Source organism: Scomber scombrus, chromosome 15 (genome assembly GCF_963691925.1).
Source record: "Scomber scombrus chromosome 15, fScoSco1.1, whole genome shotgun sequence".
Taxonomy (NCBI): domain Eukaryota; kingdom Metazoa; phylum Chordata; class Actinopteri; order Scombriformes; family Scombridae; genus Scomber; species Scomber scombrus.
In genome coordinates this window covers 5,603,983-5,630,255 of record NC_084984.1, presented here as the reverse complement: position 1 = coordinate 5,630,255, position 26,273 = coordinate 5,603,983, and the positions used below count along the sequence as shown (strand labels likewise).

The 26,273-nt window shown below is 40.9% G+C and overlaps 1 protein-coding gene across 1 annotated transcript in view; it reads left to right on the top strand.

Annotated features, from left to right (window-relative positions):
- The first annotated feature begins 3,247 nt into the window (after nt 1-3,247).
- The window catches only part of strbp (spermatid perinuclear RNA binding protein), a 74,695-nt gene continuing 51,669 nt past the window's right edge, over nt 3,248-26,273 (top strand). The window contains exon 1 of the mRNA XM_062434244.1: nt 3,248-3,368. The gene's annotated coding sequence lies outside the window, so the exon portion shown is untranslated. The remainder of the gene's footprint in view (nt 3,369-26,273) is intronic.

The window sequence follows — 26,273 nt, the reverse complement described above, 5'->3', positions numbered from 1 at the left end:
AGCATTATGCCTTAGAGGAAAAGGAAACAGGTTGTCTTCCTGGGGCACCGCTCTGCTGCTGACCCTGTGCTTCACCTATTATTGTTATGTGGTGTGTGTGTGTGTGTGTGTGTGTGTGTGTGTGTGTGTGTGTGTGTGTGTGTGTGTGTGTGTGTGTGTGTGTGTGTATGCATGTTCTACTGTTCGAAGGAACTTCCAGATGAGTCAATTCTCTACTGTGTAATTAGTGTAAGATTCTGGTGTTAAGGTTATGCTTATGGGTTTGTAAATGTGAATTTGTCATGCTACTGGCACATGTTAAAATAGTATAGATTGTGGCTTCATCTACATATCCTCATGTAGCAACAAACTCAAGCCTAAGCTAAAGTATCCACACAGCTACATGTGCATGATTTCTAAATCTTTATCTTGAATATGCTAAAATTGTTAGATAGCAGGTTAAGCTTAATCTATCCAGGAAGTTTGATTCTTTATTTAGAAAGTCAGTAAGTTATTCAGACATTGGAGTTATGTTTAAAAATATGGGCTAGAATGGCATGACTTTTAGCAGAGTTTGTTGAGGCACAAAATCATTTCAAAAATGCATTAATCCAGTATGTCCTTTTAACTGAGAGCTACACAAAAATATGCTATAAAAAAATATTTACAGAAATCTGTCAATTTATCTGAAGCTATGACATTCCACCAGCCAGATTTAGGGTGTAAAAAAGTAGGTCATAACACCTTGTTTTCTTTAAAAATTCCTTCTTCATCCATATTATACGCTAGTCAAGATTTATTTCACTCAGGGTAGTCAAATTTTACCAAACCAAACACAATAACATCTTTTAGTCCTTTGCCTCCAGCATTCAAGCTCTGCATTTACATAAGCAAGGATCTAGCTAGGGGTACCGACAATCCAGTTTTTATATAAATTAACCACCTTGTGAATGGTAGTAATCTTAATTATAAACATTAACAGGAACCTGAAAAACAGTACCCTTCAATTTTTGTATTTACTGCAAATATATTTACAGTGTTATCTTATTGAGCTGTTAAATATGCTGCACAGAAGGAAACTGCCAAAAGCCTGACACACTTTTGACATAGACCTTTAGTCAAATAGTCCAATGGTGCTCTGATCTGATTAGTTCATAATATAAACTATGTCGATGTCATATTTTGCCACTAGACTATTATCTGTCATAAATCCGCATTTATTAGATTGTTATAAACGTATAGATATTAATTTTCCTTTTCGGTTTGCAAACACTTAGAAAGTCCCCCAATTGCCATAAATGATGGCTATTATTAGTGCAGGCGCACCCGCGCGCGCGCGCACACACACACACACACACACACACACACACACACACACACACACACACACACACACACACACACACACACACACACACACACACACACACACACACAAAGAGTAAGAAAGAAAGAGGAGGACAAAAAGAGACAGAATCATAAAAAATGAAAATAGCCTGCGCCAATCTGATTTCTTGTGTCCTCCTCTCCTCCCTGCACCTGTCTGACTCACTGCACACACACACCGCTGTATAGTAGCTACTGTTCACCGTACAGGTGCGAGCCAGCAGAGGCTCGGGCCACTCCGCCAATTAGGATCACCGAGCGTGACCACGTGAACAAATCCCGTTGTCTAAATTCCCGTTCAGAGGCGAGCAGCTCGGAGTGAGTGGCAGCACTGAAAAAGCCACATTGAGAGGGAAGTAATAACGGCAGGCTAGAGACGGGATCGGTGTGCAGGTAAATTGCTTTTCCCCCCCTGGCTATACACTTTTACTGGTTTCGTCCCTTCTCATTGCAGCTCTGTTAGGACAGGATGCGGGGCTCTGGGACAGGATGTCTTGGATTAAATTTTGCTGTCGGTTGCGGGTGATCCTCTGCTCTTCTCCGGTTTGGGGACAGGACAAACGGCATCATCTGCTGCTTGCACTGCACCGTCCCCCCTACCTCCCCCCATGTCTCTTGCAGGCACGTGAGGCTATTGATAGTTGACAGAAGCCTTGTAATCCCTGACTGATCTGGCTGACCGGTCACGGCCGTTTGCAAAAGTAGAATATGGATTGAACTTAATTTCGCTTCGAGATTTGTTTTAATTGGTAACGCCTGCATAGATTGACGCCGTGAACGCGGGGGGCGGGATAGGGGTGGGGGTGCGCTGGTGCAAGCGGAGGCAAGCTTATATTGCTGAATTATTTATAAGACTGTCTGTAAGAGGGTATGCTGTTCTTGGATGGAGAGAGCGATTCATGGCAAAGCTACAGCCTACTTCTCAGGCTCTTTCTAATTGTGATTTCTCCCCATTTTTGTGTGGATTTCGCATTCTTTTCCCCACATTGTGCAGTTTATACACTAAGGCGTTGTGTTTCTTATCATTTGAGAAAAAAAGTACAATTTATAGCCGAAATAACTAGTTATACATATCTGTGTCTAGTGTGTGTGTGTTTTTATTTGACTGGCCTGAATTTGATTGTCTTGAAGATATTAAGTATATACACAAGCTTTCAAGTTGTCACTGCAAATTTCTAACATGGTAGTCAATTATAAATGTCCTATGTTGCCCTAAAAACAAAAACAATGCATGTATTTTATTTAGTTTATTATATCCACAGAATAGCCTTTTCATAAACGATTAATCATTAGGTTATTCATCAAGCAAAACATTTCCAAAATGTTTCTGATTCCAAATTGTAAGGGTTTGTTGCTTTTTGCTATTTTTAGGATCCCGAGAAAGCTTAGTTAGTTTATACAGCCTATCTCCCAGGCTTGGATTGTTCAAAAAACAGAGACTTGAGAGTGGCATCTCATCTAAACTATGTTTATTAGGTTAAGTTTTTCATCCATTAATCGGAAAACATAGCTTATGGACAGGTTTAGCTAATTGACAACCACATATCTACGGTTGTTTACGCCACTGATACTTTTCTATTCATCCCAAAAAAAAAAACACCCTCTCGGAAATGTAATAAATTGGCTGAATAGATACATAAATACAGCGCTTCTTGCCTTTACTGTTTGTGCAGTTTTTTTTTTACAGCCTTTACTCCACCGGAATGAATCAACCTCGGCCCGCGCATGCGCACTCTCGGCACCATTCATCTCCAGGGACCTCGCTCGTTCGCGCTCGCTCTCTCTCTCTCTCTCTCTCTCGCTCTCGTCTCGTGTCAGAAACCAGCAGGCGGCTCCGCGCTCGCTGGCCCGGTTGTCAAGGCAGCAGCAGTGTGTGACTTCTCCTCGCTGCGGCTGGACGCTGACAGCTTAGATCGGCTCTTTCAATTTCGGACTTTTGCCCCGTTTGGATTTCTAATGTTTTGCAGGCGGTGACGGACTCTCAACAGCTTACTCATAACACCGTAAGTCGGTTGATATTTCCTTTTATAGCTAGCCGTGTTCTTCTTTTCTTTCTATTTTTTTTGTTTCGGCTTTACACGCGTGTTTCAGCAGCGTTGTTCATCCCAAAGTGGCAAAGAGTGTTTTTATTTTTCTTTCGCTTGGTCTTGCATTGGTATAGAGGTTTGGAGGATAAACTACATTATCTTATCTTTCTTTTTTCTTTAGCGGTAATTGTTTCGTTATTTGTTTACCCGACCTTGCTTTCGCTTTTTTTCCGTCGTATGAACTAAAAAGAGGAACTTAACATGTGAGAAACGTTAACTTTCCTCATGTTGTGTTATAGGGTTTCCCCCCAGTGCTTTCGCAAATGTGTTAACGCAAGAGATAAGATGTTGAACAAGATGGGCAGAGCAGAGGTGGCGGTTTTGACTGTATAGCTCATCTTTTGTAGCAGGTGTCTAATAACCCACTTCCGCACTCTGCTGCGATATCATAGCATTGTAAAACAGTTGAGGTCTTTGTAGCCCTAATCATTTCTCTAGGTCTTGTTAGAGTGTCGCATGTCCTGCTAGACAAGGTGTCCTAATGGTTTGCTTATACTATGAGCTGCCAATTTGTATTGTATCATTGTTTTTTATTTCCTCTTTTATAATATTGTCGGGGGCACTGCTTAAGGGAACCAAAACCAAGTTATTGAAGCACTCTTTTGTTATTTCCTCTTACAGTTTGCTTTTGTTTTGTGTGTATGAGCGTGTGAGTGAAATGAGAGAGAGAGAAAAAAATGCTGATAAATGAGAGAGAGAGAGAAAAATGCTGATCTGCTCTCTATTCTTGCTGAACCAGCTTGTTGGCATACTTAAACCTGTACAGGAATAGTACATTAACACTATTATTTCTTGGTCTTGCAACCAACTGGAAAGATCAAATCAAGTGTACAAAGGTCCTCAAATCTAACTATCATGTAGTGCTTTACAAACATCTCGCTGCTAAAACAGTAATATTGCAGATTTTCATTATTATTTGTGTGTGTTTGATTGACTCAGCTGTTTGCTCTGTGGTCCAGCTGTGGGCTGTGCTAGTTTAAGTAGTTTATCAGTTCTTTGTGCCTGGTGGTCTCCGGGCTTGACTAATGGCCTGTTGCCTTCGGGTTATTTTTGTTTGCTCCACCCGCCACCACCCAGTTTCATGTGCAGAAGCTGTCCCTGCTAATACACCCAGCCACACCTGCCCCGCTCAAGTAGACATGTGGGGTGTCTTTGTTGTAACGCCCTTTGCTTCACATGCAAAGAGAGAGTTGATTTATAGACTGAAAACAGACTTCTTTAGTTCAGTCATATAATGTTCCTCTTGTGCTGCATACAGTGCACTTTGTGAACATGTAGGAGAAAGGCAGATTAGGAGTTATGCTGCTGCTGGTGTGTGTGTTTAATTTTGCATTTTTGCATCTTTACATGTGTGTATTCATGTCTCGTTTTTTGGGGGGAGTGTGACAGACAAACATCCAGCAAAGTCACCAGAGTACCATGAATAAGGCAGATTGAGAGCGTGTGTGTGTGTATGTACCTGTATACTCGAGTGTGAGTGCTTCAGGTTGCCGTGAGCACTTTCACAGACTGTCTTACTCGTAAGCACTGACTTGGCAGTGAACTCTCTATCAGTATCGAAAAATAAGACGCATGAAGAAGAAGGAGGAGGAGGAGGAGGGAGAGAACGAGCTAGTATTGTGCGCTCAGGATGTACAATCTGTCTTTGTCTCTTTCAACATTTCTGCCTTCGAGCATTGTTTTCTCCTGGTATTTTGCTTTTGATTTGTCTCCTCATTCCTTTTTATTGACATTTGGCTCATCTGTGTTTTGTTATTACTTTTGGTAAACTCTCTTACATCCTTTTTTTTTTTTTAGAATGAAAAGGACCACAAAGTAAAATCCAGACTTATTTTATTGACTTTGTTAAATCAAACATTCCACTATGTGGTAATAATTGTGATTATTTATTCATTGTGTACATATTACATACAACAGTTCCTTTTAAGATTTGGATGTTTACCTTTTGTTAAGGATATTTAATGTTGATAAATTACACAAATATGCAAACTATAAAATCAGGCACATGTTGTATCAGTAAATCAGTGGTGTATACATTTATTTTTCTCTATATTTTCTGTAAATCCAGCTGTATAGAGCACATCAGGGGAAGAGATCAGACTTTATGATCACATTTCAGTAAGTATAGATGACATTGATATTAGATGCAATTAACATTAACGTCAACATTGACAATTTAATAAATGCTGAGAGATCTGCAGAAATGTACAAACAGTGAGTCAAAGGGTCAGCCTGTGTTAATCGCAGTTTAACAAACAGTAGATGTCGACAAAGCCGGCAGGAGCCACACAGATGAGGGCTAAACCTGAATAATGTCATAAAAAAACATTCCTGGCGATCAGCAGCAAGCGTTTCGTTGGTTTTAACTAAACTGTAAATGTTGTTGTAATAAACCTTTTTTATTAACACTATAACAGAGAGCTGTGTGTCTCCTACAGAGGCTGCTGCTGCTGTCAAAGTCACACAGAAGACACGCCGATAACTTACACAGTGACGATGCCAACCAGCTAGCCACTTAGCCAGTTAGCCTGTTAGCATATTGTACAAAATATGCCACAGTAGCTGTTTTTCACCCAGGATTTTTTGTTGCTTCCATTAAAGTAGAAAGCCACTCTTTTCTTTTTGCTGCCTCGTATGTTTCTTTCACTGACATTTTTTCTGAGTACCGGTGTTACACTGTATTTGGTGATCCATCAGATTCACTAGTGAGAGGCTGAACGGAATCTCAATGCATTTAATCAGTCACGTGTCTTAAAAATGACGACATTTCTTAAAACTCACATAAACCTGTAACCTAAGACTTAGTACCCTTTTTTAAAAAAATCTTGCATTTGCTGTGTGTTGATTTTCCTGCCGTTTAACAGGTTACTGACTGATTTATGGATCATTGATTTAATGGATTTAATTTCCTCTAATGGAAGTTACTTGAGCACCGATATCCAGATTACAGATACAGAGAACTTGCAACACATAAGAACCAAACATGCACGTAATTCACATGCAGACACAATCGAGTGATATAAGAATAACAGAAAATCATGGTTTCATCTGGTAAATTATTCTGATATACTCAACACAAACACATACAGCATTTACTGTACACATATATAGTAAAACAAACATTGAATTACTTTTCCTGTTAATTCGTGTTTATAGCAATAATCACCAATGGGCCTCACAGAGCTTTATAAGTTGTACAGCACCTTGGACCCTCAGATCTTGATAACGAGTGGATAAGGGAAACACTTCCCCCCAAAATCCTGAAAACATGACAAAAAAGAGGGAAGAAACCTCAGAGAGAGCAACAATTATATTCTAAAGAATAAAATGTCTGCATTTTTTTCACACTTAAGTTTGTCCTCTTTCCCCTCTCTTTCTGCTGTCGCCTCTTTATAGTTATATATAGCCCTTTTTTCATCTAAGTGTGTGTGTGTGTGTGTGTGTGTGTGTGTGTGTGTGTGTGTGTACTCTTGGGAGAAGTGTCACGGTCCCTCGGCTGCTTGGGTTCTGGTTTGCTTTATGTTATGTTCTTGGTTTAAACAGTTTAGAGTCTCAGTAACACACTCACAGTAGCAGAGGACATAATGTAGGGTGACCACACACACACACACACACGCTCACACACATGCACACACACGGGGCGTCTCTCTACTGCCATTGCCTTACAGTTTGTATTTGATGGCCGGTGCCTATCAGTGAAACAGGAGTCTGCCTACCAGTTCTCAGATTCTAGCATACAGCAGCACATTTAGAGTCTCATCTGGCAAGGAAATGTAGCAGTAATCCAATTGGCTGGAGCTTTAGTAAAAGCTTTCCTAATTGGCCGATATGGCAGCTGGCTGCCAAGGCTCCAGTAAGCACAACAGGGAATTGGGGAGCGTCCCAGTGGTGCTGTGATGCAGGAGAGACTACACAAAGAGCAGAGAGCAAGAGTGCGCTACTGTTTTTAATATTCATCAACATGACGATAATGACAGGCCCAAATACACCCTGCTGACTCAGATCCAACCAGCCGGCCATATCTCATCATCAGCTGTGTCGTCCGCCATGCACACATGCAAATACACACACATGCAAACCCGCACTGCGCCTGCATTCCTTCTGCAGGGACGAGGATGGCTTTCGTCAAACAAACATGGTGGAGGAAACATCTTTCCAACTGGTTTAGGAACAAAGCCATCAACACAGGAATATTCACTGTGTGTGTGTGTGTGTGTGTGTGTGTGTGTGTGTGTGTGTGTGTGTGTGTGTGTGTGTGTGTGTGTGTGTGTGTGTGTGTGTGTGTGTGTGTGTGTGTGTGTGTGAGAAAAAAATTGCCAGCAGCCACTCCTGTTTCCTTTCACCTCGGTGTTGAATCCAGGAATAACTTAGAGAGACACAGACACGAGATGAGAGAGAGAAAGAGAGAGAGAGAGAGAGGGAGACAAAGAGGGAGACAGTGAGACAGAGTGTGAGAGATGGCCATGTAAGGTTTCCTGCACCACAGCCCCCGCCACTAACCTGAAATGAACTATTCAGGGTTTAGCTTCCCAAGTCACAGTTAAGTTGAACTTTGGCTTCGTGTGATTGGCTTACAATGAAACAAAGGCAGCCTTCAACATAAGACGCATTAGCGAACCTGCAGAAATAAAAGTGAGGCTTCCTGAGGAATGGTTTGTTTTGTTTGCATCGCCAGTTTATTCAAACACAGCATTGTTGCTTAATGTACTGTATATGATTAATTAATTCCCCATGAAGACTTTGACATTTTTAGGTACCATTTATTTAATGAACATGAGTTTCTTTTTGTAATTTTTAAATCATTTTCATGGTAGAATCTGAATGAATTGTGTTTATAAAAGGTGAAATTACTGTAGAAACAGGGTTAATACAAGTTTAATATTTTTTATGTTCATAAATTGAGTTCAGTATTTCTTCAACTAGGCAGTGAAGAACAAATCACACGCAATAGTTTGTTTATCGTCTTTGCTCTGTACACAGAATTAAAAATCAAATATTGACATTTTTTATTACAAGGGGAAAATGGATCCAGATGGCATTGTAAACCACTTAATGTGGGTTTACACAGAATCCCTGCTATACAAATTGAATTAAACCTCAAAGATTGTATTTTATTTTTAACTGTGCACAAACTGACTGAACAAAACCAAAAAAAAGCATTAAAGGTAAAGTCAGTGATTCTAATCCAGCACACTTAAAAAAAAATCAAATTCAGACAATATCTCCTAACAGTCTGCTCGCTGTCAGTTCTGGTGTCCAAACAATGGCTCTGGCTCTGTAAATAGGCATTTAAACAACACACATAATACGACTCCAGCCAATCAGCTATAGGGGGCGTCCGTTCCCTTGCACAGGTCAGGGGGAAGTCATCGGACCAGCTGTCTGTGTGAAGACATGAAGACATGAGGATGTCCCATCTCCAGCACCAGGTGAATGGTGGGGGAAGAGAGAGGTCGTGACCTGGTCTCACAGAACAGATGCGCCGCCATTTACTGTATCAATCTGAGACAGTCCCCGTCCCCCCCCCTCGCATTTTTTACACTCAGAGTCTGTTTCTGTTGCGTTTAGTGAAGCGTTATCTGAACATTTAGCTGTTTAAATCACACAGATATCTCGCTGTATGTGTGCTTTCAACTTATTAACAGTAGCCTATCACTGAATCAATAAATACAAACACTGTTGATTTCTTCCCGTGGAGCTGACAAGCAAACTATTTCTGTTCAGTTAGTTAATGCTGGTGGAGGCGGTTTGTCCAGCCGCTGTCCTCTCAGCTCTGCAGACGGCTGCGGCTGTGGACGAAGACGCTGGACGCAGGTCCGGTAGGAAGTGTGGAGTCCACAGAGAGGTGGATAGTGTGGACGGACTGTTGAGCTCACACTAAATATTTACATGCTAATATGTGAGAGGAACAGAAGTGACTCTACAGCTGATGCATTGCTCTTTTGGTTGTTTTTTTTGGCAATGCACGTCTATGAATTTGGGGGGTGGAGCATCTGAAGGAGTACGAAGGGAGGGAGTGTGTTTGATTGGGTGTTAAGTTCTAATATCAACAACCTTTCTTCAGAGTTACTGACTCTACAGACTATCTTTTCATCAGTGCTAAAAAAACAACAACTATAAATGATCTGATGAATGTGACATAAAGATATCCAAGAGCATACACATGAAACACCTCATAAGTTTAAACATAAAGTGTATTTTTAAGTAAACTTAAAATAGATCTGATCATTTTTGTCAGTATTTTGATCAAATGTGAGCCTTGCAGGTTTAGAGCACAGTCAGTCTCTTCGGGTGTATTTATAGAGCGAAGCTTTTAGACCTCCACTCTGCATATTCCATTTCACTTGCTTGTTGATGTGATGATAAGTTTACCAGTATGAGATTGTAGTGATGGACGTGTGGGCAAGAAGTGTTAACAAAGTGCCTTTTTATTGCATTGGGAGGTAGGTTTGTTTATTAGAGCGCAGTTGGCAGATATTTTTACACTGATTGTGATTTTAACATGTTCATAACGCCACATCTTTAAGATTATTGATGAGTTACTAAAGGAGGGAAAGATCAGATGCTGAACATAGAGCAAGAGAAAATAGTTTTTCAAGGTAATTGGCATGTTAATTGTTCCTGCACCTCGGAGAAGTTTACGCAGCTCTCTCAGGATTTAACGTCTTCACTGTTTCTGTCTCCTCGTGTAACCCCAGACCGGCTCGTTGAGAGGAGGTCTCTGTGGAAGCCGAACCAGCTGCTGCAGGACTCCTTGTTCTTCTGGTCGCTTAAGATAGTTCTTTATGACTCTGCTGTATGTTTGGGATTGTTTTCATACTAGTCAATAAATCTGGGACCGATCAGACACCTCTGTGACAGTGCTGCCTAATCGACAAGAAGAGAGCTGCAATGATTAGTCGATTAATCGATTAGTTCAAAGTAAAGCTACCAAATTAATCAGTTTCGATAATTAATCGTTGAGTTATTTGAAATAAGTCAAATTTCTCCAATTTCAGCTTCTCAAAAGTAAACATTTCTGGTTGTGTAGTCGTCTATGACCCTTAACTAAATATCTTTTGGTTGGAGACTTTTGGTCATAACAAAAAAAGTTCACCTGAAGCTTTGGGGAGCAGTGATTGACGTTTTTCATCGTTTTATGGACCAAACAACGAACTGACAGATTAATCTATCACAAATATAATTGTTAGTTGCAGCCCTAGATAAGAATATAAATATCTAAGATCCCAAATGTACTGTACATGTATAATACATATAATACATATAATATAGTGTCTGTACTATACATGTACAGTATAGGCACCTCACATGTGGCTGACTGTGTTGTGTGACAGTTAGATATAGGAGACCCATCTGCTCTATCACTCTACTGCTGTGGCTCACTGGATGTCACTTCTCAGATCTGCCTTTCACACAGTCGCTCTCTCTCTCTCTGTCTCTCTCTCTCTCTCTCTTTTTGTTTCTGTCTCACTCACGCACACACACACACACACACACACACACACACACACACACACACACACACACACACACACACACACACACACACACACACACACACACACACACACACACACACACACACACACTAACAGCAATATAACACATAGTGTACACATGTTGATAACCCATTTACATAGACCTCAGCCAAACTCTCTCTCTCTCTCTCTCTCTCTCTCTCTCTCTCTCTCTCTTCTCTCTCTCTCTCTCTCTCTCTCTCTCTCTCTCTCTCTCTCTCTCTCTCTCTCTCTCTCTCTCTCTATTGGTCTTACACTTTCTCTCCCACTCACTCACTCACTCACTGAAACATGCTCACACACGTAGCCCTCCCCCGTCCCCTCCCTCTCATGTCCCAGCTCTGCTTACTGTGTTAAAAAGAGCTTAGATCAGGGAAACCATAGCTTGCCCTCTTTCTGACTTCCTGGAAGATCGTGCTACTCATTTAAACCAAGCAGACCATGTTGGGACTGTTACTGGGAGGTTGCCAGTTTAAATCCCAGTATAGTTCAACAAATATGGTTGAACCAAACTACTGTCGGAGTGCCACAGAGCAAGGCACTCAGCTCTAAGCCGGAATAGGTGGAGGCACATTAAATAGTTTATAGATTAATGTATACAGAATGACGGGCTCTTTGTGCACCATGATGTGATATGCTGTGATTAAGAGCTTCATGTGTAAATGCTAAGTCTCTCTATTCGTCTCCCTTATTAATACAGCACATTAGATAGAGCAGATGAAGAGTTGTTTTGATACCAAGGACGAACACAGCCAGCTCTTGAAGGTCTCTAATGTCTGTTAGTTGTCAGCGGCTTCAAAAACACGATCATGCTCCGTCTGCGTTAATCGACAACTGACAGTGCTGACAGTGCGGAACGTTTCATGGATTTATTGGTTACTTTGGTCCAAGAAGAAGGTTTGTTTTCATCATGAACTAGGTATTAAGTAGCCAACCTGGCACAATACCCCCCTCTGTCTTTCTCTCTCTCCTTCACATCACAAAAAGAAGAAGCAGAAAGGTCAAGCTGAGGATTATTAAAATGTTAAAATAAGAAATTCTTCTTTTGACTGACACACAGCTAATACATTTGTCTCTATGAGTGTGAAGTAGAGAATAAAAATACAGCATGTGTGGTCCCTCACTCAGCCTCTCCAGCAGCAATAGTAGGTTACTCTCTAGCAGAGGAGTCCTTAAACCTCATCAAAAATAACTGCAGGCAAATCCGTCTCCATTAGGCCTGAAGCAAGTATGTGTGCTGATTTAATACGAACCCGTAAGATAAAGTCTTGGGACCAATTTTGAGTTCTGCACCAGAGTTTAAAAACACACGCATGCATACACACAATCGCATTCACACACACACACACACACACACACACACACACACACACACACACACACACACACACACACACACACACACACACACACACACACACACACACACACACACACACACACACACACACAAAACATGAACTACAATTAAATTGCATCTCTGGAGAAATGAGGCAAAATCATACCTCACTTAAAAACAATTAAATGTATGAAATTTTGCTATGTGTGTGTGTGTGTGTGTGTGTGTGTGTGTGCGCGCACATGTTCGCCCGCCAGCAATATTTCTCTCTCTACTACAATGACCCATTGACCGGTGTTAGCAGATTAATTGCTGCTTTCATGTTAAGCTGTGGCGTATCACCCCGTAATTGGTAATGGAGATTATCAGTGAGATGCTATGTGGGTCTCTCAATGTGTGTGTGCGTGGGGTGTGTGCAAGATTTCTTTATCTGATTAGGACATTTATCTAATAAAGTAGGATTCATGGGACTCGGCTCTCTCTCTCTCTCTCTCTCTCTCTCTCTCTCTCTCTCTCTCTCTCTCTCTCTCTCTCTCTCTCTCTCTCTCTCTCTCTCTCACACACTCACACTCACTCTCACTCTCACTCTCACTCTCTCGCTCTCTCTGCTGCACACCCACCAGTCCGAGCTGACATTCACACTAGCAGCGGAAGAGGATCGCTATTGAAACAACATACGTGTCTCTGTAGAGCGGCACGTTGTTGACAAAATCATATTGAATCTTGCAAAGCAGCAGAATGCAACACATCAGGACACAGTTACCTCTACATGGCTTCTTTCTTCAAGGCTTAAAACTGAAACCTTTAATTGATTTTAGTGCTGAGATGAGTTGCTGTTGATTAGACACACTGTAAAATTATTAACAGTGATTAAAGTGTTTTTTAAAAACACCAAACTCAGCTTCTCAAACATCTCTCTATCTATCTCTCTATCTCTCTATCTCTCTATCTATCTATCTATCTATCCATCTATCTATCTATCTATCTATCTATCTATCTATCTATCTATCTATCTATCTATCTATCTATCTATCTATCTATCTATTACATACAAGTAGGACGTGTGTGTTTGTGTGTGTGTGTGTGTGCGTGCAGCTTCATGCACACACATATCAAAGACACAATCACACATATTTGTGTCATATGCCTCGAAACTGCTGAGCTGTAACCACCCGTGCTTGTTTTGCTTGCTGGGAGGATGGGATAAAAAGCACAGGATGCAAAAAGAAAAAACACACACACACACACACACACACACACACACACACACACACACACACACACACACACACACACACACACACACACACACACACACACACACACACACACACACACACACATATGCCTGTGAGCAGACAAACAGGGCCTGCAGTGAAGCTTCACCATATTTCTCCCGAGACCTTTTGGAGCCACATCATGGTGTCACCCTAGCACACACATCATTGTCAGGCTGCCTTGCATAAGCAGAGCCACAGTTCACTCTGTCAGCTGCCTGTGTGGATGTGTGTTTGTGTGTGTCTGTGAAAAGAAAAGCAGGGACCGCAGAGCAAGAGATACGTGCAAAAATTGTTTTCTTGTGTGCATCTGTATGTTTTGCTTGAATCAATAAGTCATCTCACTGCCTGTTTGTCCTATCTACAAATTGCTTGCTGCCAAAAAAAAACCGAAAAGATTTTTCATTTTTGCTTCTTTATGGCATACAGCTCGTACTCATGTCGTGTGTTGTGGTATTAAACACACACAGGCAGAGGATGCCAAAATGAATCAAAGAGTGAATATCCTCTGTTTGATGTTTATTAAAATATTTCTCCAGTTCATGTATCCTATAATTGTTTATTTCATCTGTTTGCTAGTGAGGACGATAAAATATGTCATGCACCTAAAACCAGTGCTGCTGTTATTTTCTTGCCACTGTCGCTAAGTGCTTGCTCATGTGGGAATGTTGGGTCTCTATAAAATTAAAACCTGAAGAGTACGGTTTAGAACCTGCTCTATTTGTAAAGTGCCTTGAGATGACTTGTGTTGTGATTTGGCGCTATACAAATAAAGATTGATTGATTGATTAATTTTATATTTATAGTCTTCTTGTATTACCATAACGGTCTATTTTTGTTTGTGTTACTAAGTGTTTTCCCACTTTTTCTAGATCAACTTTCACTCATGTCCCATATTGTGTGTCTGAACCTCAATAATTAGCAAATATTTTGTAAAGAAGGCTGTGAAGCTTTCACTGTGCTCTACTAAACTTTGTTGTGTAAACCATACTCAGGCCACTGTGGGATGTAATTTATGGGATGTGGAAAGCATCATTTAAAGTTAAAGGAAAGCAATGAAAGAGCTGAAAAAATAGTTAACCACCTTGTAATTTTTGAAATGAGGGACTAGAGTTTGTCTATAAATTAATTTTGTGTGTGAACATTAATATTGAGACTGTCTGGTTCAGTCAGCTTCTTCCAAAGCAGAGAAAATGATCTCCCCATGTGGTCTCCCCCGAGTCCTCATATCTTGAGAGACGACAGCCTTTTTGTTAAGAGTGATGTAATAACATACGGTGAGTTGTAATATATGATGTAACTCAAAACATTTGATCAAACTGTGCATTTAATGGGTGCTGAGACCACCATCTGTGGCTGTAGTAGCTGTCTGTGAGTTCATATAAAATTAGGGGTTTTTTCCACCTAGTTGATACACCTTTTTGTCTTTCTGACTAACTTTGAGAACTTTGCTGTATCGCATAATTTGGTGGGGATGTTTGCTCTCCATGGTGCTGAAATTCTTAGTTTCATTGAGAAGTAAGTAATGATTGTCCTCACTTCTCTACCAGCTGCTTAATATCAAGACATCTACTGTATCTTTACCTCAAATATTTTATCATTTGAGCTTTATAACAGTTACAGTTTCATTCAGGTTGGTCAACTGTTTTATTGTGTTGATAATATGTGTGTAACATCCGCCACATCATGCTGTTATCTATGAGTCGTGTGGTTTTTAGTACGGAAAGTTTAATCTGACAGCATCAGTGGGGAATTGTGAATGTGAACGTTTGCTGTTTTGGCATTTTTGCACCGACATCATTGCAACAGCGCCCCTGCTGCGTAGACTACAAAGTGTAAAAAGATGCATTTTGATCGAGGGGTTGATATTATAGAAGCTGGTTAAATGGGAATCTGTGCCAGGTTTTATTTCCGCTGGAATGCACCGCTGTCTGCTATAGGTTGTTTAATGATGACGAGGGGATGTAGAGAGAAGCAGAGAAGGTTTTTACAGATTTCAAGTGGAAAAAGCAGAATATCAAGTGTTGAAATGGGTTGTCTGAACAGCTTCTCCTCACTTGGCAGAGCTGTGCGCCTATCAGACTGAAACATCTCCTTCGAGACCTGTCCACTTCAGGATGCCAAAGAGCGAGGCATGCTGTGCTACCGCTAACTGTGCTGGACTGTACCGCTAACTGTACCCAAACAACCAGCAACACTTGAAAGGCGAGTTATTTCCCAAATGAAATTAAAGATGCATGAAAAAGAGATGAGCTCAGTCAAATTGAATTAGGAGACTAATACCACATCCAGCCTGCCTCTCCAAATGAGGGCTCAATGTGTTTCCTGGAGCTCTTTTTCAGGATCGGGTTCTTGATGTGGAGACAGACCACAGTCTTACTCAGTGTTAGCGAATCAGAGTGAAGCATTTTATCGGATAAATGTACAGTCCAGCACCCTGCAGTCATTAGAGAGGGAGGGGAAGAGAAAGCAGCACTCTGTTGAAGGGGTTGAACACAGCATCCTCTGTAGGGGGCGGTGTCCTTTACAGTAGAGTATTATTGTTGATGCTGCTCAAAAATCAAGAAACTTGAGTATTAACCTGTGACTTTACTCTAGTCATTAATCTATGTGCATCCAACCTACTTCCAGCAGCAATATTTGCCCAGGAAGGAAATCTGCTGGTCTCTCTATTAATAGGTTTTTGCTTATTAGCGAAATCGTTCTGAGCACACACACAGAAGGGTTAAGGTGCACCGTTTAATGAGCGGCACTACCTCCAGCCAACTTCGCTGTGTGTTTTGCAGTGATATTTGCAGTTCAGTGGTCTCAATTGGCAGAAAATCAGTGACAGCCTGCCAAATCTACTGAAGCCTTCGAGGGGAGCGTCTTCTGTGTGCTTCCGACTTTACTAGCAGCTTCATGTCAGGATAGCCACGTTCGTCTCGTGTGAAATACTTTGCGTGTCAATCATTACATTGATGATTGAATGGTTTGGAGAAGTGCGGATCTTTCATGACACAGCGTGATGTCTACTGATTACCTCCTACAGACTGCAGTTGCACAGCTGGCAGCAGTTAAATAACACGTTTGTTTGTGTTTTGTGTATTTATTATGCAGTTAAATTATAAAACTCAAGCAGACACAACACACATAGATGCATCAGTGTGTGTGTGCTGTTTGTTTAGTTTTTTCAGTGACTTTACTGCAGGATAGCTCTCTGCAGCTGACATCACTGTCACTGTAAATCAAGCTAAACAGGAAGTTAGTTATCTCATAGGGTTAACCGAAGCACCTGCTCTATAATGTAGTGGTGGAGCAAACTTTGTGGTTATCTCAGTGCTACTGAATGAAGAGTGCTGTTAACATCGAGGACTTCATTACATTTACTTCCTCTGTGTAGTTCAGACTTCAGACTTTATCTGTAGAGTTTACTTTACTGTTATCTGTGACTCTTTAGTAGGCTGTGTGAGGTCAATGGTGTGTGCGTGTGTGTGTGGGTATGGATCACACAGACACACACACACACACACACAGACACACACACACACACACACACACACACACGCACACGCACACACACACACACACAGAGAGAGACACAATACAATATGTATGAGAGTAAAGGTGGTTTCAGTGAGATCTGTTCAATTCTCTAATACATTTGTTTCCTAAAGAGCAAAGTCTCAGTGAAGAAGGAAGATTTTAGGTTTAGTCACTTATTAAATGGCTTTATTGTTTTAATGCTCGTGGACTTCAAACTTTGAAGTTTGAGAACACAGCATAGCATTGTTTTACAGTTTGTCAAAAAACATTTTGCAAACCACTTTGCTAGACTGATGTTGCTTTAAACCGACTGGTAGTCACGCAGGTGTTGAGATGAAATGAAAGAGATACACAAGGAAAAACGTGCAGCACTTGTGGGTTCCGCAGCTGTGGTTGCTGCAGAGTCGACAGAAATATCAAAAAGCACTCATACAGTAAAAATGTAGCAGTGCAGATAATTGTAAAATTGCAAGAAAGAGACACAAAGGGCAGATTTTATAAACATGCCAGTAGTTTAATTTTAGTATTTCATTTTTACTGCATTTTTGCAAATATATTACTGTACTCGAATGCTTTAAATGACTATTGATTAACTACTGTTACAAAAACGCCACTGATAAAATGTCTTAAATGGTGTGTTTTTCTTCTTTGAATAAGAAGATATTGAAGTATATGTCCAGAATGGCCCAAAGAAAGTAGTGCTCTCTCTCAGTGAACTTCAGTAGTTATCTGCTGTCAAATATCTACTGCAGCAGCTCTATAGTGTCACTCCAACTGAAGGCGCCCACATAACAAGGATAATATTATTTTTATGCACACGAGGACAGACTAAATGTACTCATTGCGTCCTTGGTCAAAAGGATTGCAGTGTAGCCCTCCACCATTAAATGCCCTGCCCACCCTCACAGGTGTTTTCACTTATCCAGGCTGATTACAGCTCTGCTCAGGCTGAAAGTGGGCAGAGCAATGTTGACCATTATGTGAGGTCACCAGTTTCCATTTGTGTAATTTGTCCCACCCTGTCAGGTGTAACAACGCCAACATGAGCGTGAGGAAGCTGTCATTCACACAGTCTGATCACTCCTGAGAGGAGCTCTAATCATCATCATGAATTGATTATGCAAAATAAGTGAAATCACTTCTGTTAGTTAAATCATGGGTGTGCAGGACTTTATGTGGGAGTTACAGTATTGGACCCATTAAGTATTTCTCCTCTTCTCTTTCATACAAACACATAAACGCTCTGTGCCAGCCTCGCCACCATGACACATGCACGCCATCGCACAAAGACATGTAGCCGCACAAACACGAGTACAGCTGGTGGTTTGAGTGTGAAAACATTGAACCCCGGGTGGACTGCTGCAGTGCATTACATATGCCGTAGTCAGCTCAGGCTATTTCTGTTGCCCCTCGTCAACCAGCCAAGAAGCAGCTCTGCCCATTTCGGACCAGCCCTGCAGGTTAATCCATTTAGGCCATGAGTTCTTAATCATTTTAAGCACTGGACTCATTTTAAGTAAATGTAACTCTATGTTGGAGCTTACAATAAAACAACCTTAGTACATTTATGGATTCAGGTGGATCAGGTAATCTACAACAAGGATCATAAATTAGCAGAAACATGACAAGTAGAAGAAACAAAGAGGTAAAGGTTAGCTTAATTAGTCTACAGCAGATTGACCTTTTACAAATGAGTTTCATATTATTGCTTACGTTTTTTTTTTAATACTCTATTTGAATTCAAGAGAGAATATACAGGTGGGAAATCACCCCTACATTAATTTATCTTGTAAATGTATGGCTCTGTCTAACACATACAGTTATTGCAGAACAGACAGTAGCATGACAAATAGCTTGCAAAATATTTAATACGCTTACAGCAAACTTCATCAATAAAGATTTTAATTACTGCTTAGAATTGCTGACGAGTGCACATTGTATGGTTTATGGGTTAGTCTTATAGCTGCTGTGTTTGCCGCGACAACAGTTAAACCTCAGACACAAAGCAGACCATGAGATATTTCAAACATGGGTTTACATTTCAAAGATTAAAAAGCAGAGAGAGATAAACTAAGAAAGCTTTACATTTTCTTTGAAATTCCATATAAATAGACTAAATATTAAAAAACAAAAAGCGTTTCAAATAGTTGGTTTTGTCTGGTTATGTAAACAAATAATCCTTAATCCTCAGGTCTTTAACCCGGAGTGGCTGGGTGAACATCAGAGAGAAAGCAGTACAGTAGCTGAGCCGATACAAGCGGGTTAAGAAGAGAGGAAGAAAAGTTTTAGGAAAAAGTTTAAAGATGGTATTTATGCTCACATTTGACTAAACTGTTTCCAGCTGCTCCACAGAGAGGCAGCAACAGAGCAGAGGATTAAAATGGAAAGAGAGGGTGAATAGAAATAAAACATCAGGAATAAGTCATCCAAAAGGAAACAAATATATGAAATACATAGTTGTGAATCAGCTAAATCTAACAGCTTTTAAACAAAATATTAAATTGTGTTTTTTGGAGGCCCAGTAAAAGCAGTGGTTAGCCTCACAGCAAGAGGCTTCTGGGTTTTAATCCACTGCCCGGCTTGGACCCTTCTCTGTGGGGTTCACATGTTCCCCCCCATGCCTATGGCGGTTCTCTGCGGGTACTCGGACTTCCTCCCACAGACCAAAAACATGCAGGTTAGATCAACTGGTCACTCTAAATTGCCCGGAGGCGTGAATGGTTGTCTCTCTCTATATATGTTAGCTCTGTGATTGAGTGGCGACCTGCCCAGGGCGTACCCCACCTCTCGGCCTATTTCAGCTGTGATTGGCTCCAGCCCCCCCTCACTGCAACCCTCCAGAGGATTTAAGCAGTAAAGAAAAAACAAAAATACCACCGCTAATAATACAGGCGGTGTAATAGCTTCAGTCCGTTCTGCTAGATGCCACTAAATTCCACGCACTAGACCTTTAATTAAATATTGTAATGTTATTAGATTAACTGCCCGTGTATTATTACCCATTTTGTGGGTTGCGTGTCAGAAATGTGTGTTTACAGTGAGAAGAAAAGAAAGACGACAAAGGAGAAAAGGAGACAGAGTCCGGGGTTAATTGCAAGAGAGAAGCAGCGTGAGAGAGAGAGGCTAGCAAGCACACTGTACGCGATTAAGTGGAGGCTATGTTTATTAGCGGGCGAAGGAAAGGAGGAGGGTGTAAACAAAGGAACCAGAGATGGAGGAAAAAGGGGTGATGAAAAGATGTGTGTGGGGGGGGCTGGAGAGGCGGACAAATAGATAGATGGTTGGATAGATAGATGCAGGGAGTGGATATGCACAGAGATGCCTCCCAGCCTGAACACTATAAGAAGGAGAGGGAGACTGACTTCTGCTTCACACTGATACCACAGACTGAATCAATGTGATACCATTTCCTCTCTCTCTTTCTCTCTTTCTGTCTCTCTCTCTGTGGGAATTCTCTGACCCAGTTAGCTCCTCCACCAGGCAGCAGCAGAGTTATTTTTACATATTAACAGGAGACAATACTTTGTCCTCTGCTCGTCCTCCCCTCATCCGTAGGTTTCCCCCCTTCCTTCCTTCCGCTCTTCTAGTCTTCCATCTTAGCTGTTCCCATCCTTTCCTCTCTTGCCATCCTGTTCTCCCCCCCCCCGCACCCACCACCTCTGTTTTTTTCTTTTCTTTTGATGCTTCATCCTGCTCTCCTTGTAAAGATTCATCAGCTCCCTGCTTTGTTTGGTACACCACACCGGCTGGGTGGTTCAATATTATTGTTGGAAGTTGAGCAAGATTGCAGACTATTGAGCGAAATACAAACAGACATTTATTTTTGTTGGTTATGATCACGATAATACAGCCTCATCAGATCTGATTAAACAGTTGAAATTGCCTGAAATTGCTGAGGAGAATTGCTTATAATGCGTACCTGTAGTTCTGTATCAGAATAGACATGCCGAGATGTAACACCTGGTGTATCACAGTGTGTTACTTTGTACTGCTCTATCGATTATTGTACCTCCTAATTCAGAGAGGGGAGATAGAACATGTACTGTGTGATTTAGATATTTAACGTCAAATAAATTGACCTTGACCTCATGTCTTCTTTCATATCTTTGTCCTAGTACAGTATATCATTTTAACTTCTCTTAAATATGCCCCATCTACTCTCCTATCTTTTCCTCCTCTCTCATCCTCCTATTCTCTTGTGTTCTAACCACCAGAGATTTAAGGGACAGAAAGTGGTTGCAGGTGTAGACAGGTCATCTATTCGCCTCCTAATGATGATGGATGGCAGGACCGCATAAGAGCAAGAACGGAGAGAAAAGTGGAGCGATGCAGCAGGGTGATAAAGAAATAGCCGAGTAAGAGAAGACTGTGTTTATATTTGTCTGCTGGCAGGCAGATGGTGGGAGTTTTAGTGATATGTTGATCCCCAAGTGTTTATATCACTGTTGTTATCTACCTGATAGCAGCCACACACACAGCCAGACACACACGCACACACACACACACACACACACACACACACGGACACGCACTCACTCATGTAGTCTACTTGCAAGGTGACATCTGGTGTAGTGCATGCACCTTGAGCATGTGGGAACGAACGCACACACACACACACACACACACACACACACACACACACACACACACACACACACACACACACACACACACACACACACACACACACAAACACACACAGTTCCACTTCTGTCAGCCCTTACTTTTCTGTCCTGTTTACAGAAATAGGAGAAGGCGAGGGCAATATTTGGGCCCTCTCTCTCTCTCTCTCTCTCACAAACTCACACACACACACACACACACACACACACACACACACACACACACACACACACACACACACACATACATACACAACATTGAGATCTTATGAGATGCTGTTAGGAGTAAGGCTGCTGGTAATGATTATTTTATAATAGATTAATGGTTTAATGGTAACTAAATCTATTACAAAGAGAGAAGCAACAAATCTTAGTGTTTGAGGAGCTGTAGCTAACTTATGAGTAAAATTTTCTGTTAGTGTTTAAATGCCAGTTTTAGGTCTATTATGATTGAATAAGGACTTTACCTCCTAGCTGTTCTATAGCTGCTAATACTAAAGAAAGTGTTCAGATATACTGTGTGTAGTAAACGGAGCTCAGACCATATTTGCCCCTACAATAGAAGCCAGGTTGTCGCTCTTTTATCGTGGTGTTGGACGTGAAAGGGATGACACGTGTTGGGGTCATGAGCAATCTCATCATCCACCTCTATAGTAATTTTCTCACAGTCCCTCTTCTCTCAGCACGGCTCACCTCTCCGCTATCTCACATCTTCCCATCTCAGACGTCCAAGAGGAGTGAGAATGTAAGGTTGACAGATAGGAAGTGTTTAGACCCCATCTGCCGGGGTTACCACAAATACACACGCACACGCACACACACACACACACACACACACACACACACACACACACACACACACACACACACACACACACACACACACACACACACACACACACACACACACACACACACAGTGGTAAAGTCTCACCCTTCCCAAAGTACAGGCAAGGAGGCAGGCTGTAGCTATGGCAACCTCGAGAGAAGGAAAATGATTGGGCTAGGCTTGGATTTGTTAAGAGCTACTGTATGAAGCCTAGGGCGAGACTTAGTCACTCTATCTCATTTAGCGTTTGTGCTTGAGTGTGTTGATACGAGTGTGGGTGAGAGGAACACGGAGTCAAGACTTCTCTTTCTCAGTCCCTTTTCCTTTCTGTCCATCATTTTCATGTTCTGTTTGAGTGCTCTGTCAGCTGTCAGGTTGATGTGATGTGATTTCGGTGAGCACAGCATTTCCTCATTGAAACATGGTCTATAAACCTGGAAAAAACACTGTGAATTGCACTGGTTTGCATACACTTGCATCGCTAATTGAATTAAATCAAACGCTTCACAGGGGAGAAACAGAGCAGTCAGAGGAGCTTTGACATCAGCTAGACCATATAATAGCCCATTGTCTCACTAAAAGGCAGGCATATGTTCATAACCTTTATTGAGGCCTCTTAATAGATCTTGTGTTGCTGTTGTTAAGATACCTCTGTGTCCTTTATTCATGTATTAGATAGGAACCTCTGTTTTTTGTGCTTTTGTTTCAATCTGATATAATGAATTCTGTATTGTGCATGCAAAGGTTCAAAATGATAAACCAAGAAAAAGAAGAAGAAGAACATTGTACAAATCTACTTTTAAATTGTTTAACAAGCTCAAATTATCATTTTGTAGCAAATCTAAACACACTCACTGCAACTGCTTCACAATTAGTCCGGATATTATAGCTGGCTAGCAATTCTGCAGTAATGTTGCATTTTTGTAATACTGCCATATATTATATCTATATTGAGGCAATAATAAACGATTTGTGCTTTGATAACTGAATGATACACTGTACTTGAAAAGAGGATCACCAGCAATTTTATCACATGAATGACCTGCATGAGAATTTCATTAGTGTCACTTCTGCTGATTCAAAACAAGCTGTCAGATGTTGTTACAAATTTCATATAATTTTTTCCAACTTTACAGTACAAAAGTCAAACGATGATAAAATTAGCTGGTGCTGTAACATCATAACTAATTTAATTGACCTTATCAAAATCTATTTGGGAGGTGTTTTTCATGTTCTTTCTGTGGTGTCAGCTTTTATTGGCGTGTCCATACAGCATGTCGTAGTTACACCACATTAGTGTCAAAGCCATTGTGCACTGTCTGTAGGGTCCTGTGTGTACGTGTATGTGTGAATGTGTTCAGCTGCAGAACGGGTCAGTGTTCAACATTTAACATCCTGTTCAGCTTCACTGTCGGCTAATTTAAGAGCGTTGATTCAAGGGACCCACGCCTAGACACACGAGCGTGTGTGCAAACCAGCACCAATTGCTGTAGTTGTATGGATAACATAGAGGGGGTCTTAAGTGATGTTGGGAACAGTGGTGTCTTTATATGCCCGTTCGCAACCAATGACTGGGTGTGTGTGTGTGTGTGTGTGTGTGTGTGTGTGTGTGTGCGTGTGCGTGTGTGTGTGTTCTGTATTCAGTTGCTTTTAGAGTCCCAGTTCAGCGTCACACTCAGCAGCTTTTCTTGAATAAATTAAATAACTTTGAGAAAATTGAGATGGCCGACCATGTACTGTAAGACACATTTTAGCAAACCGAAAAGTTTCTGCACCATGTTCAAATACAGATGCCACTGTTCTTTAACCTGCTTGCAACCCTGCAGAACAGAGAGGAGAGGAACCCTTTGATCAAAACGTGGAAAGATACAATGCTGAGAAAACATTACATTGTCTCCCTTTCTCAATAAAAGATGTTCCTTTTCTAATTGGACTTGGGGCCTTTAGAGAATTTGGGGTTTTTATTCCAAAGCCGAGATAAAGAGCTGACAGTGTCCTTGTGTGTGTGTGTGTGTGTGTGTGTGTGTTAACAGTGGTATCTTAATGCGATACCTCTTACAACAAACCTGCAGTATAGCTTAATCATTTAAAGCCCATTAACTTTTATGTGTAGTAGAATAAAATAAGTGGTTTATTCTCCCTCAGGATGTGTGATTCAGTTGAATTTATATGAAGGAATAAAGAATAAAGAAATACAGTCAGCAATAAACTGCTCTTTAATACATTTATCTGCATAAGCTTAAGTTGCCGTTATTGTTGAGTGAAAGGAGGCAGAGCAAAGCTTCCTGATCCACAAGAATGAAGAACAACAGGCTGAACCTGGAAACTCCCTGCCACCTCCCACTCGGTCTTCACTTCTTTTCTCACTCGCTTCTTATGTGTCTTCTTCCAACCTCTCACTCTACGTTTTTCACTGCGCGTTAGGCCTGATTCAGCGTCCTCATATCATCCAGGTTCCTGACTGCATCCTGTGGTGGTTCTGTAACAATAAATGGATTTTATTGTTATGTTTTCTGTACAAAACAGGTCTTTTTGTCTCTCCATCACCTCTTCAGCTACCCCTAATCCCTATATCTCCTTCTTATCCTTGTATCCTCACTCACTCCACCTAGCTACAACCCGTGTCTCCCTTCACCCTCCAGTTATTCCCTGATTGGAATCCCAAATCCAAGGTGGAGTCGGTTGAGATCTATAACCCATCTCATCTCTTACACCGAGGAAACAGAGAAACAAAGAACCAATTCCAGGGCCGCCTCCACTGGTGTTGTTGTGTGTGCCATGCATGAATATATGTGTGTGTGTTAGAGAGGGCTTTGTTCCTCTTAGGCAAATGTTTGTTGTTGTATATCTGTGTATGTTTTATAAATGAGACTTTTTTACTTGTCTGGTTAGCAGCACCTTGCAGTAGAAAATGCACCAGACTCACTGCACCTACACACACTTCTGCACACCCACCGGCCTCAAAAGCCCAAGAAATGAATTAATTCCAAAAATTATCATATATGCATTACAACGCATACAAATTGAATGCGTGTATGCAGGAGCATCACTGTAATGAAAGTGATTTATAATGGAGATTATCTGGATTAGGATTACATGTGATTTTTTAAAATTAAGAATGAGGTTAGGGATACTCTGTCACATCATAATTACTATTAAAGTGTATGAATATTAAAAAGGGATTGTCATTTTAATTTTATTTCACAAATTGAATAGTGAAACAAATTTAGAATTAAATGGAATAGTTCTTCATTTAATCATTTTTTTATGAAAGCACTCTGGTGTTTCACAGCGGGATCAACTAATGCGTTTCTTATAACATGCCAGTCTCATTTTGGATAAAAGCTGAAGAAAATCTCAATGACTGCAGCTCCATTTAGGCTTTTTAAAATACAAAACCAAATGTTTACAGCAGTTTTGAGTTTGGCCAGAAACATGCTGAACCTTTTTTTAATCTGGTACAACTGCATCGAAATGTAACGTAAAGTAAAGTCAGTGCCATGTATCCCTGTATAGAATAATAAAATATCAGAAGATAAAACTAGATAATGGCACAGTGTTAGGGGCAGCAGGGGAAACAGACCAGTGATATACTTAATAAAAAAGATAGGGGCAACTTTAGTTATTTAAATGGCTTTAAACTGTTTTAGCTACTTGGACATAAATTGGAGGTTGGAAGTAAAGTCGAGTGTAATTGGATTTATTTAGTGTC